General features: G+C 36.0%; 1 protein-coding gene across 5 annotated transcripts in view; it reads right to left on the reverse strand.

The window, feature by feature from the left end:
* Positions 1-14,790, reverse strand: part of thsd7ba (thrombospondin, type I, domain containing 7Ba) — a 211,742-nt gene that overhangs the window by 171,139 nt on the left and 25,813 nt on the right. Inside the window, exon 1 of one of the 5 annotated variants that reach the window (XM_016680857.1) lies at positions 10,329-10,401. The exons of the other annotated variants lie outside the window; for them this stretch is intronic. The gene's annotated coding sequence lies outside the window, so the exon portion shown is untranslated. Of the gene's footprint in view, positions 1-10,328; positions 10,402-14,790 lie in introns of those variants that run through there. 5 annotated transcript variants of the gene reach the window in all.

Below are 14,790 nucleotides of genomic sequence, written 5' to 3' on the forward strand. Positions count from 1 at the left end.
AGTAGTTGTGGGTATTAATGTTATGTTATAAAAAATATTTCCAATCTATCCATATGCTATTAAAATAAATAAAATAAGCCTAAGCTAATATCAATATAAAGCATTTATACAATTTAACTGCTGTGGCTTCACCTTGTAGTCTGAAGTCAGAGAGTTAAAAGCTGGCTTTACTTAATAGCAGAGCGTTTGCTTTGCAGTATCTTTGTTTTCTGTTTCATCACATTGTGTGCATGTTTTCAATGTCGCCCGTCATTTTCTGAAGGTGTCTTTGACTTCACGTGTGATGCTGCTGCAAAATATTAATTCTGTTTTTGTTTCAACTTCCAACTTAGTAACCAAGAAGCTGACAAAATATTCCCACTGCAAAGGTTAGATCTTAGTTTTGAATATGACAAGCTGTAAAGACAGACAGCAAAGTGAAGCTGATATATTTCTGTAACCTGCACCACGCTGGGAAATGAAGACCTACATTTGCTGCTGAATTAAGAACACAATAGCAACACAGAATTCAAAAAGCATCATTGCAATCTTATGCTCATTTGTTCAATGTATTATAAGCCTGGCGGGCCACCAGGCTTTACTTGTGCCCTCATTAGTATAAGCATTGCATGTTTATTTAAGTCTTTTTAAAATGTTTGCATTTTTTTAAAGACCTTCTTGTTCAGGTATTAATCTTCCAGTCTTTTAATAACACATAATTATCAAGTGATATTTTAAAATTTCCTGTCAATTTTAAAAAAAATGTAACTCAAAAACATGAAGGGCAGCAGGATTAAAAACTGCCCTAGCACCCAACCACTGGGCTTTGAAAGTTTTCTGGGGGAAACCTTGTCTCAAAACTGTCATATCCCTGAATTTTCAGTTTTGATATTGAAGAAAATACTTTAATGTTTCGGAGTAGTTAAGAAGTATTATTCATATGTAAAAGATGATTTTTGAAATTCTTAAACTTTTCTCTCTTTTTTTTTTTTTTACAAGACCACACATAAGACTTAGTTGCAATGCTTTATCAAAAAACCACATACAGTTACTGCAGGCCCTTTTTGGAGTTCTTTCAAAGACCAAAAATATTTTTTTCCAGGCTGTCGAGATGTTGCACATGGCACTTTCTGAAAAGGGTAGATATCTCCACCCTTCCAGTCTCAAACAGTCCACCTCCCGAAGGCAGCTGCTCCTGGAACTGAGGTTATCAACTCAATCAGCTGCATGTTTATCACTGTTTTTTGAACATACCATGCTTCTTTCACCCTGTCTCCCTGTGCTGCAGGTGCAGGGGTATTGCTAGTTAAGGAAGCAGACAGGAGGAGAATATTTAAAAAGTTCCACACCTGCAGGCTCACCAACCACAAATATCAATTAAATGAAATGAAACACAAAATCAGGCTGAATAAGGTTAAATGGCTCATACTTTAAAGGTGCCACCTTTTGTTTCCTACATCAATACCCAGCAAAGATACAGCAGAGTGTCATTACAAGCAGGGTATGCACTCTGGAAGATAGATGCAAATTTATCAAATAAGTTTCTGTTTATTATAAAAAAAAATAAAAATCGATTCCTGGGTTGCAAACTTTACATTACAGGCAAGCTTCTTTTTCTTTTTCTATTTTGAAAAGTTGAATGTTTCTTTTATAGTTTTAAATAAGAGTACCAAACTTGGACATGGCGTGTCACATGTAAAGGACTGCCTTCAACATTCAGACACCTCAGACACTGATACAACTAGATAATGCAAAGAAAATGCTACTGCATTTTTAAACTGCTATGTCTCACGAGATGTCCTCTGCTAAGTACTTACGCCTTAGGCAAAGAACAATAACCATGAACAATAGTATGCATATGATGCTATATCTACCATACAATTATGTTTTCCTCTGGGCTGCTTAGTTTAAATGACTCACACTTAAAATAAGTGATTTCAGACTCTAAAGAACCATCCTGCGCTTTACGAGAGGTATGTTGGAATAAGATATTTGTTAGCTTAAAACCATTAAAGAACCGAGATTCCCATCTTAAAAAAATCTAATGTTACAACTGCCATAATAAAAACATAAAAAGCAGTTTTAAAAATGGCCTATGCTTCTAGGTAATATTTGGAGTGAGTAAGAAATGGATAAATAAAGGGTGCCAGCTTTAGTTCTGCTTCAGAAGAGTAAGAAGTGGAAGCCTGGACTAGAAGTAAGGAGAGGGAAACATCATAATTAAGACAATGTGCAGAAGCACCAGAACGATAGAGACTGATCCCAGCTGAAGCATAAACTCAGGCGTTCCAGGACGGTCAGAAACTCATACGTAAGTGCTTAATTTAAATCAGAATGCCTTACTTTCTGCCTTATTTTTTAAACAAATCACTATTGAAATATTAAAGATAATTTTTGTAGCTCCCTTTGGATTTAGGTACTGTATTTTCTTCATATCATCACCAGATGTTGTCAACATCTGCACTTAGTTTAGGCTTAGATACTTTCCATTGTAAACAAGTGCAGTATACAATACGCTTATGTTATTTTACTTCCCAAACAGTTTGGAGGCAATTGTAGGAAGGTACTGAAATACATTGCTCACTTTCATCGCAAAATACAAGCCCAGTCTGCATCAGAAATGCTTATGTTAGTAGCTATACAAAGGCTCTTGGATGAGCTAAAAAATTAAAGATGTCCTGCATGATAAGATTAATTTAAACTACAGTTTGTAAACTACTATCAGTATGTCTGCTCACCTGCCAACCTCAGACTGGCAACAATCTGATTTACCAGCTAATATCAGGTTGTCAAAAACTGCAATCTTAATCAGCATGTTTACTAAATGTACTCAGAATCCAAATAAAACAATCCATCTAATATGTTATACAAGCAGCATCAAGTAATGAATACTTTTCTGTCTTAAATTAAATAAGGAAGCTCTTGAGATGGATTTTGTATAACTTTGTGTCATTTTTGCAATGTTGTGGTATTTTTGCTCACTGTTATATCACATAAGTGTCCTGGGTCCATGTCCTCTGAAGATGAACGGTGAAACTGATCACATTAGTCACATCAAATATAGGAACACGAAGGAAATATTTACGCCACGATGCCTTAATGCATGTTTTATTAAGTCTTACAAATTCTTGTTCAGCCTTGGCTAGTGTTTCACTTGAGGTAGAGACAAATAAATCAAGCAAAGCTGCATTAAAATTCTATCCCTTCTGCTACACGGCATTCGGATGAGGAAAAGAAGGGAATAACTGCCCAGAGTGACTGATCCCAGCTCAGCCGCACATCTTTAAAAATAATAATAAAAAAAAAGACTGAAGAAACCCAGAGAGTCAGAAGCAGCCATGCATTTTAAAGACATGTGGATGTACTTCAACGTTAACAGACATGGGTGTTTAAAAGAGAAAAACACCTTGATGCACCAAGGCTGCTTCAGGCATGTTAAAAGGTGTTAAATTACACAGCTAGATAGTCATGCACCATTTACTCTTGTACACACCTTCCCCACTCAATGTAGGCACATGGCTCAATGGCCCTTGGAGAAATCTGACGCTAATTGATGCAATGCCTAAAACAAAGTCAGAGAGCACTGTCTCGTTAGCGGCATAATTCTCGCTGAATATTTTTTTTCCCACCATAAATGTTTCATCAAAGATATGGGGGAAAAAAATCTGTGATGTTAAAGCAGTGTGGAACAATGGGAGCACTAAAGCTCCACAATAAAAAAGTATTTATCCGTTTTGTGGAATACACTGCCTCGCAGAAGGATAAATTGCCCTTGAACTTTTTTTTGTTTTGTCACATAACAAGCACAAACTTGTATTAATTTGGTGTTTTGTGATTGTATTCAGGACATCTTGAAAGGTTTTCATTTGGTTCATATTTTTCTCTATTTTCTTTGAGATGCTGTTCATTCTAAGATGACTTTAAACTTCTCCGCAGTTTTATCTCTTATATATATCATGTGTGATCTTTGATATTCATGATGCCTTTTGTTCAATAATGTTCTGAAGAAACCCAGAGAGTCAGAAGTAAACCTAAAAAATTATTCATATAACAGTTGCATCCTATAATGCCAAACATATCACTGTAATACCAGTGCTTTTTTATTTCTGCCTCCTTAATAAAGATTTTACTTTTCTACAAAAAAAATTGCTGTTTTGAGTAAATATTTTATTAAATTTATTTTACCCATTTATTCCAAAAATGCAATATGCTAAGAATAACAATTGTATTTAACATTGAAAAATATCAATATTGGGGCAATTCTATTTTTTTATTTAAATAAGGGCAAAAGTATACATCAGGGAACTCTATTCATTAGTTTACTTTTAAAGGACATTGGCTGCATCTAATTTTAAGTCGAGATATAAGAATATAAATGTAAGCCATGCTACTGAGATGTTTAATTGCAAAAATTAAAAAAAAGCATTTCCTTATGCTCTGCTTTATGTTGGCGTACGACAAAAATATATCAAGATATGTTTTTGTAGTATTAAATACATGTGTAAATGTTTTATCATTATATTTTAAATAAGTTGCACTAAAACATAAAACTGAAAATCTATCTAGCTCCCACCTTCATGAGCCCAGACATAATAGACAGGATATAAGGAATGGCTGAGGTAACAGTGCTACAAAATTAGTGAACAAAGTAGAAGAGAATGTTGGAAAATGACAAATTGAAAGAGAATCAAGACGAGTCCTATATGTTGTGCAGCTGTTTCACCTGGCTTCACTGCTCCAACCTCCCGTCTCATAAAAAAAAAAAGCTTATAATTACCACAGAACAAGCTGTAATCCTGGTCACTCTATCTCCATTTTTTTTTTCAACTGATAGTCTCCTCACCTGGGACTAGAGCATTCAGGTAACCGTATCTAAGTCCCAAGTGCCTTAGATCCAGAAGGGATTGTTGCCCAGAAAGGGAGCCATCACTGTGAGCAAAGAGGAGCAGCATGACAGCGTCAGGATTAATTTTTGAGGAGGCCTGCTTGCTGAGGCTGGCAGATAACATGGGTCAGTGGTCTCAGAGACACCTGGACCCTGAAGCAACGGGTGTCCCTCTGGAAAATATCTGTTAATGCACCGTGGGTGGTGGCGGTGATGTGTATTCACGGGTACATGCGTGCGTTTGTGCGTGCAGTCGCATACGTGTGGGTGGGCTGGAGGAGGAGCTGATACTTGCTTAGCCCGGAGAGGCTGAAACCTGGAAAAAGTCAATATGCAGAGGGAAAAAAAAACTGTGAGCAAGAAGGGAATCAAGGGTGAAATTAAAACCCTGCTGCAAGTGATAAGTAGTTGTGATGTGAAGTCTATTTATTCAAAAGCAAGGAACTCTGTGGTTTAAACCCAGGTTCCACTATGTCAGAGCAAGACAACGTTACATGCACATAGGGGAAATGAATCCCTCACTTCATTGTTTATTTAAAGAGAGTGCTGTAACTTAGTTTTTTTTATGACATTTATACTGTTACGTCAAGCCTCCAATAATTTTACATTTAGAAATGCCTTAGCTAAACTGTACATGTCAAGGGCTCAATTTGCACTTGTACAGTTTGCACTTGTTGAGTGCAAACTGTACTTATTGCACTTGTTGAGTTGTCCTCAACAAGCACTTTCACATGAACAAATATAGAGGTTTTCTTTTGCAAAAAGACTAGTTGTTTACTTTGGATTATATACAGAAAAAAATATTTGTGGCGTAAAATATATCCTCAGGCTAGAACATGGAAGAGAAGTTGAAAAAAACGTTTACAAGCAAAAAAGTCCTTCAATAAGACCATAATAACTTAGGCAATACAACCAAATTTCAATGATCTAATCAAATTTCTATACGCTACTTCTCTACTGTCAAGAAATGTGGCTATGTGACTCCAATCAATTGTATCTACCCACAAAATGTCATTTAAGAGCTCATTTGGTTGGTCGAAGGTCATAATCGCTAATATCTCATAAGAGTTGAGTTATCCTCAACAAGCTCAGAACAATAATCAGGAAAAACCAGGTGAACAGAAGATATGTACTAAAATGAAACTATGTGGGGGATTTAGAAATTTTATTTATCCTAATAACTTATGAATTATATAACTACAAATAAAATGAATAGACAATGGTTTAAGTACATGGGGTTCAATGGCAATTTGTTGAAACTAACTATAAGTACAAAGGGGCAAGTTAACCTGTAGGGTAACTCCAACATGGACGAATCAAACTGTGAGATGGTGGGAAAAAAAATTACAGCTCATTCTCACTTAAACTAAAGTACAAATTATCAGAGGATCTCTAATTTCTCCAGTAAAAAAAAAAAAAAAAAAAAAAACTCTTAGCATTATCCAACAGGCGCACTAATCATTGTGACAGAGAAAAGTTAAAGGAAACCATCAAGGAAAAAAACAAAAACATTTGACTAGGGCTGAAACGATTCCTCGAATGATTCGAGTACCTCGATTACTAAAATATTCGTTTACAACAGCCCTACATTTGACTGAAGATCAGTTTAATTCGCGCAGACACGCAATGTTTGACATTTCCACCTTAAAAGGTGAGTCTAAAGGTCTGCGGTTCACAATTTGAGGGATTTAGTGGGAGCACAGTGGAGCTGTGTTTTAAGGAGGGCTTGATATATAATTCTACCAAGAGATAAGATCTCTGATCGCTGAAGGAGCCGCGCACTATCTGAGAGACTGGATGATAAGTTTGTTGTTTCAAAGATTAAGATAATAGATCCATGAATATGTACAAGAAAGCCTGTTTAGCTCCTTTTACTGGGAACTATGGTTTCGGGCAGAAAGAGCACCAAGATAAACAACTTCCTGTATTGACTGATGACTGCCAAACGGTTCAAACTTTAACCTCATTGAGCCAGCTCACGTTAAGAGAATAAACTCTTCAGAAAGGTTCAATACGCGTCAGGAGGAGAGACTTAACTAAGAGTTACACACTTATATTTCCCACTAAATGCAGATAAAATTAGATGATTTCTTTAAAATAATGACAAATCCTGAAATAGCACAAATGATTTGCCAGGTACCAAAGTGAATTTAAATAGAAATTATTTTAAAAGCAGTGCCTGACCCGGATGTAACACACAGTTGATATGCTCTACAAGAAAAAAAAAAAAAAAAAAGGCATCACTGCAAGTTTCTCATCACTCAAGAGTGTCAGTATCATCCAACGCTGATGAGCAGGAAATGGAGAAGATAGAAACCAATTTGTCACTCACTATGGGTGTTTATATACAAGCGTAGCAAGAAAGAGAATAAGTGCTGCGTATTGGCAAAGACAATTAGGATCTTTTCTGTGTGATCAAATTCCACCGAGCAATATTCATTTCTCAAACATATCACAAGAATACACAATAATTTGAGAAGTTTGTAGTGATTGCATCAAATTCTTCATGTCTCACATGACTTAAAAAACAAAAGCCGGCTACATGCTTTGGTTGAAACACCCACTTAAGCACATTGTGAAGAAAATGAGATTGTGATGCTGATAAGAGATTTTTAATATCAGTTCCTCGGGACTAAACCTAGTTTTTACTACACTAATTAACTTTATATATATTATAATTAAGAGTTTTCATTTATATTGTCACTAAGGTAATGGTTTGCAATGTGTGTTGGCAATTCTACCATATCAGTTGTGTCTTAAAAATGCATTATAACACAAAATCTAAGATTTTATGGGATAGATTAACAGTTGGTAACTCACAACTGCGAAGTGTGAGAAAATCATAAATTTTTAATCAATCAGGCTGAATCAAAACTGTAGAAACACCTTAAATTGCAATGACAGCTGCAAGCCTATTGGGGTTGTTCTCTATTGCATTTGCAGACTGTAAATTTTCTCCATTTTTAGAAAAATAGCCCATTTCAGTAAATTTGGATGGAAGGAATTTGAAGACCAGTTTATAACCTTTGCCACAAATTTAGGTTTGGCCATTGGCCAGGCTATTCAACCACAAAATATACTTAGATATAAATTATGTTATCTAATATTTGCTTGTATGCATCTCAAACTATGAAGAATTTCAACCAGTTGACCATCCAACAGTTGTCAACAAGTTCTCTGGCTAAAGAGATTATGCACTACTTAGTGTGTTTCACGTAAAACCCCATGAAAATACATAGACGTGCATGGTTGAAACATGACAAAATGGGAAAAAGTCCTAGTGGTATTAAAACTTTTCCAAGACATTGTAAGTAACAGTGGAAAAGACTGGTATTAGGTTGATGCTCAAATCTCTTCCTTTTCATTCATCAGCACAGCAGGAGCACTTGTCTGGGATTACAGATGCATCATGTTAAAGGGAAGCTAGGAAATGTTGCATAAAGTTGCCTCTAAAAAAACGCCGTTCTGAATTTATTCGCTGTGCTTTGTACATTTTGGTCAGGATGTGACGTGTACAGGAACCCTTCCCCTGCATTTGAGCAAGTCCCAAAAACTGAACAACAAAACTAAGACAAAATCAAAGGAAATGCCAGCAGTTATTGGAGTGAAAGTCAACATATTACATCAAGAAAACAAACCAAGTGCATCATTCTCCCATTCAGTCAGATGTAGGAAGGTTATTACACTGATTGAGGTTCACTGTCTTGTTACTCTTTTAGTGTTATTCAGATTTCAAAAGAAGATAGGACTCTAGTGAGAAAAGAAAAGAAAAAAAACAAAAAAACAATGAGGCCAGTCACATTAAATTACTCTGACACAAGAACAAAATCTCCAACACTGTCTGAAATGTAATCTATTGATCTGTGGCTTGGGGCGTGCCAGGCTGCTACCAGACATTTCTCATCCTCGCCTTCTTCATTACATCCATATTTTTTTTTCTTTCATTCACACAGACCTGTGCAAAAGTTTTGAGTTCTACGCTATCTTGTTGTCAAAAATGGACACAAAGGGGGTTTAGGTAGAGTTTAAATTCAGAACAACTGTCATAAAGAAGACAACAGGTTTTTCTTCTGTCAGTAAAACAACATTGGTAAACCTTTACATTAGTACAGAATTTTTTTTCTCTTTAAGGTGCCCATCCCCTATCTAAACGTGCAAACATGGTTTATTTTTGAAAAGAATCTAGGATAGACGCACATAATTACATGGAAGGTGCAATTAGAGTGGCCTACTATCCTAACAAGTGTGTTTTTAGACTGTGCGAACAAAATAAATCCATACTTCACAACCGTTTTGCAGGATATCACAAATTAAATGCAGATGCAAACATAGCATTAATTCAGCAGATCAGAACAACTGTCACGTACTTTAGGCTCTGCCTTTCTCATGCCTCATTCTAAGGGTTTGGGTTATCCTGAGCTAACTCTGTAGTTGTCTATAGGTTTAGACTGCTGGAGGACAAACATACCACTTTTCTATATGTCCTTCTTATAGAGAGCTATAAAAAATTAACTGAATTGAATTTTGCATCAGGTTACAATTCTGTACTCAGCCACAAACACACAAGATGCAGTCAAGTTGTCAAAAAGATTATTTTAAGATTAAAATAACATTGCCTGATCTGATAAGGCTTTTCTTCTTATTATTATTTTTAAGAATAATATGTCTCAAATTAGTAATGCTGGAAGAAATGCCTTTGTAATAATTAGTGAAAAAAAAATCTTGCCTGGGTTGATGTGCCAATAGTCTAGTTAAAGACTGTGGTGGAAAATTGGATGAAATGAACAGTAGAAAAATGACTACAATTCTAAAACAATTTAACAAACGTCATATAGCAAAATAAAATAAAGGGTTAGAGGAGTTAAAAGTAAAATATACATACTAGCTTGCAAAATATTTTATCAGGTGCAGCCAACACTAAATCAAACTAACAGCACCAAGCAGCAGAGGCCTTCCTACCTAAAATAACTAACACATTGGCATAGGATGAAATAATAACATTTATTGCAGAAATCCAAAAGACTTAATAAAATTCTGCTGGAACCACAACACCAAGTAAAGCCCTGGATTTATCTGACTATTAGAAGCTCAGCAACATCTTACAAATATCACTGTCCATAGATCTGGATCAGAAACAGGACTTCAGGTCCTACAACACCACATCAAATGGCCAGTTGGCCATTTTACCCCGCAAACAAAATGATATCAACCAAACATTAACATTGTAACAGCAGCAGAAACTCAAATTAGGCAACAATAGTGTCATAATTATTAACAATCATACAAAAAAGAAATCTTAGGAACATTTATCCAGAGCAGCATCATGCTAACCAGAGTAATATAAACATCAAATAAACCACAGCAACTGATTGTCAACGAAAAACAAATTACAGCAGTGATGAATAGAAAAACTAAACAACGGAAAACACGAGCAGAGAAATATGGTAGCTAAAACTAAACTTACCGATCGTATGTGAAATCCCTCGACCACCGTCGTCAACTTTATCACTGGCGGTTACTTTTTCTCCCTCTCCACATCAGTGAGGACTGCGCCGCAGCGCCCCCTATGGACGAGCCGCCACTGTGCCTACGAATGTGACTTACCCAACCCACTCTACTGTGCCACCAGGACAATGCACATAATTGACTTAATTTCTAACCATATATTAAACAATCTATATTAAGAAATGGTTTAAAAAATGGTTTTAATTGTACAAACAATAAATGCTTCTCCTCTAATCTTATGATCAGCAGGCACCGCCCATCACCTAGCAATGAAAACCGAACCCAGCTCCTCACCTGGCAACCCAAGCACAGCTCTGTAAGCACGTTTGGTCAGCTGATTTTACAACTGTATGCAATGTACAATTGGTGCTGGAAAAGACAAATGTTTTATTGTTTTCTTACCCCTGCCATCTGGCAAATCACTGTCCTCTTTAGAAGTTTTAACTATAAAACTATAAAACTGGGGCAACTGTAGTTTTAACTTCAGCTTCACATGTCCTGGTCAAGGCACTTAACCCTAAGCTGTGCATATTGGTGTATAAATGTGTGTCCAAATGGCTGAATGTGACTCTAGTGTAAAGTGCTATGAGTGGTCAAAATGAGCAGAAAAGAACTAAATAAGTTCAGTCCATTTACCATGCAGCAGCTGTAAATTCTTTATGCATAAATTTTATCTACTTGTAAACTTGTAAAATATTTTAATGTTTGAGGTCAGTGCAATAGTATCTACTTTTGAGCTGCACATTTTCTGCCAAACTGGCAGATGTAAAACATGTAGCTCAAAAGTTTTCTCAAACTCTGTATCTCACACATATCAGTGCAGTAAACCTAATACTAAAGTATGTCACACCTGGTCTTTAAGAATGTTTGTGCCATCTGCTGGCAATATATTTCCTTGTGATAAAGAGCCAGGAGGGCATTGGTAGAAGATGTCTTACATATAATTTAATTCTGTTGACATAAATTTTTAAGTTGGGTCATGTTGCTCGTGCTTCTAAAATCATACTAAGTATTCAGGCTGATGGGAAAAGTAGGACTCCTGCATCAGACTTGGATATGACATCATGGTGATCCAACAGCATGGAATACAGCAAAATATGGAACAAGCACGCATAATCTACATCTCTAATTCAGCACTCATTGGGAGTGATCCGCAACATCATAATTCTTTAACATCGCTTCGCTCTCAGGATAAGCCAGATTTTCAACAGATCTTTTTCACGAAAGCAAGTCTTTGTATAGAGAAATGCTTATGATGCCGGTTATAGAAGACAGAATCTGTTTCAGCAAGCCAAACAATGCCAGCACTGGGTTTATTGTGTTCAGAAGCAACGCGGTTTTCTGATTCATGAGAATGACGTACTGATCTCCTGCCAGTAAACCAGAAAAGCTTGGATCCCCCAGTTGGAAGCGAAAATTGGAGGACAATTTGTGACTCTTTAAGGTGTGAGCATTAAGATGAAAAATTGTGCTAGTGCGGGTGCTGGAGACATGTGATAATTCTGAATTATTCTACTGCAGAGTTTATAAATACAAATCTGTAAAAGTATCTATCGAGTGGAAGAATAAAAATGAACTTCCAAGCACATTTTTGAAAGAAAGAATTGTGTCCAGATCATCAATGCATAAATATCTCATGTGAAGCCACACAACCATATTGCACACACACACACAAAAAAAGATAGTTCGATAACAGGAACACACAAATTCATAACTTTAAAGACAAATATTCTCCAATATATGGCATCAATGAAAAGTTAAACTGGTTGAATACTTGGCAAATTGGAAAAATACATTCAAGAATGTTCATTGCAGCCAGTGAAGTGAATATCTGAAGTAATATAAAAGAAGAACATATAAAAATGAAAATCTGGCATGAAAAACACAAATAAACCTGCATGACTTATTTGTGTTTTGGTAGCTCACTCTTTGGTGGTATACAGCCTGTAGTTCACATTGATCATGATTAAATATACTATGTTACACTTTCCACAAAAATAGCTGTCCTGTCCTCTACCCCATTGAACAACTGTCAGAGTTTATGTTGTTGTGATTGTGACCAACATCATCTCATTAGCTCACAAGTTGAAAATGCTGGTTGAAGAATGGATTTCATCCCATAACAATGTGCTAAGGGGGATTTGACAGGCTTCTGCGGTTGTTTACAATTATCACACACAACATTGAAAACCCTGTTTGTGATGTGGTTAAATTGTTAACTATTTAATTGCAAATATTTAAACAAATGTTTAGAGTGTAGACTGTACACCTATTATGTGTCTATGTGATGAGATAATTATGTAGTTATCCATATTTAAAGGAAATGTTAACTTCATACCTTTGAGAGTTCAGGGGGAATTAAAAATAAACAGGAACTAATGTCCAATGGCTTCCTTTTATACTCCTTGGACAGGAAAAAGATCAGTCTTATGATTTCTTTTTTTAAATATTATATAATCCCAGTTGTAGATCATAACTGATAAACAGCTTCTTTGTCACATTAACATGATGGCTTCACTGTATGGTTGATTTTGTTTACGTTTATAAGCTTGTATGTTTGAAATAAAACATTGGTTGATTGATTCATGGATTCAATTTGTTCATTTATACATCCACAGACATTCAATTTTGCTGGAACACAAAACAAAGGAGAGGGATAAAGGTGCAGTTCCCTTCATTAACCTCCCATTTCCATGTAGATTCTCCAGAAAAGATTCAGGGGTTAGAACGGTTTTTGCAATATGGCTCATTGACTCTGTGTCTGGATGTTGTTTGTGCATGCCATGCCAGAATCTATGGCTTCACACATGGTGCTGAAATATCAGCACCCTAACTGGGTTGTACACTGATAAATCTATAGTGGTGTCCGTTGTGCTGATCTAGCAGTCGTTTTTGTTGCCGTGCCATCTTTTACTGCCAGCCGTCCAACAGCCTCAGCTCTGATCTTGTTTTCTGAACTATCTACTATAAACATACTTTCCAAAAAATGTGAGGCCTGACTTGTTTTACTGGGTATGTTATTGTTGGTGAAGTGTTGAAGAAAAACACAACATTTCTCAATTAGACCAACAGATGCCTTTACTCTGACAGAGCCAATGTTGTTGTTTTAAAAGATCAAATCCCAGGGCTGATGCTGCATAAGGCTTTGTACTTAATGAGAATGTCCTCATCTGGTCCCAAGCATTGGGTCCTGATTAAGTATCAATTAAGTTAGTGGCACCAGCGCTCTTTTTTTACACTCATATTCAATATATGTTCTGGTAAACCATTTTGTCAGATTAAAAGAATGTTTTAAAGATAACAACTTTAAGCAGGTATTAAATCTAGCTTTCAATAGGCCCACATTTCTGTATCAGAAATGTGTATTGTTGGTCTCATGTAATGTTCTAATCTTACATGGCAGAAAATTATCATAATTAATAAAGAAAGGCTTATTAATTGTGTATTTTCTTGGAGCGCAGTCTCATTTTATAGCACAATGAAGTAACAGCGTTACCTTGCAATTCCACTAGGTGTTTGCTAATTGCTGCTGCTGCCGCTAGTCTGGTGGAGTTTAATGGGGAAGGTCTAGGGGAGGGGTGAACTGTGAGACAGAAGGTCAGGTGGGGCTGCAGCCTGTTGTAGAAATAAGTGGTGAGAACAAACATTTAGGCACCCCAAATTGCTGCCAGGGTAGAGTCAGGGATTCAGGTACGTTTTAATAAGGGAATAACATGACAACATGGTATAAAGCTCAAAAAAGTTGATTTTAGATAATACGCCCTCTTTAAAATCCACAGTCTGTGTATAATTAATCTATATAAAGTGTTTCACTTAATGAATTGAGTTACTGAATTAAATTAACTTTGTAATAATAGTCTAATTTGTTGAATCTTACTGCAAGCCTAAATCCCAGTGATTGTCATTGTTGTACTGTTTATGATGATCCCCAGCGAGCTGTTTAGCCACTAGTTTATACAAGTCAGTCTGTCTTTAGATGTATTTCGACTGGAATCAGACAATTTTCAGCATCATCAGTTCAAACCTGTCATTTCCGCTTAATGGAGCAATAATCATTATCCATGTGGTTTTGTTTACTAAATATAATCTGTTTGCACAAAAGTACAATGTGAAAGCAAACCACACCAAACAAAAACAAAAAAATAATAATAAAATCAAATAAACTTTTGGTCTGGACCAATCAAGCAGACCAAAGGATTTTTTTCTGGTCTGAATACTCCCTAATGTCACAACACAACCTGATCCCTTTTAACTGCATAACCATCTGTCCAGTTTTGGAAAGGTTTAGGCTACGTTACTATCAACTAACATTTAAACTTGTGACCATTACTGCTAAATTGAAGACTGAAATTATACCATCATATTTTCCTGAATTTTAAACGAAGCAAATGTAGCATAAGCATCGATCACACACATTAAAG

The sequence above is a fragment of the Poecilia formosa genome, unplaced genomic scaffold (genome assembly GCF_000485575.1).
Source record: "Poecilia formosa unplaced genomic scaffold, Poecilia_formosa-5.1.2 Scaffold259, whole genome shotgun sequence".
Taxonomy (NCBI): Eukaryota; Metazoa; Chordata; class Actinopteri; order Cyprinodontiformes; family Poeciliidae; genus Poecilia; species Poecilia formosa.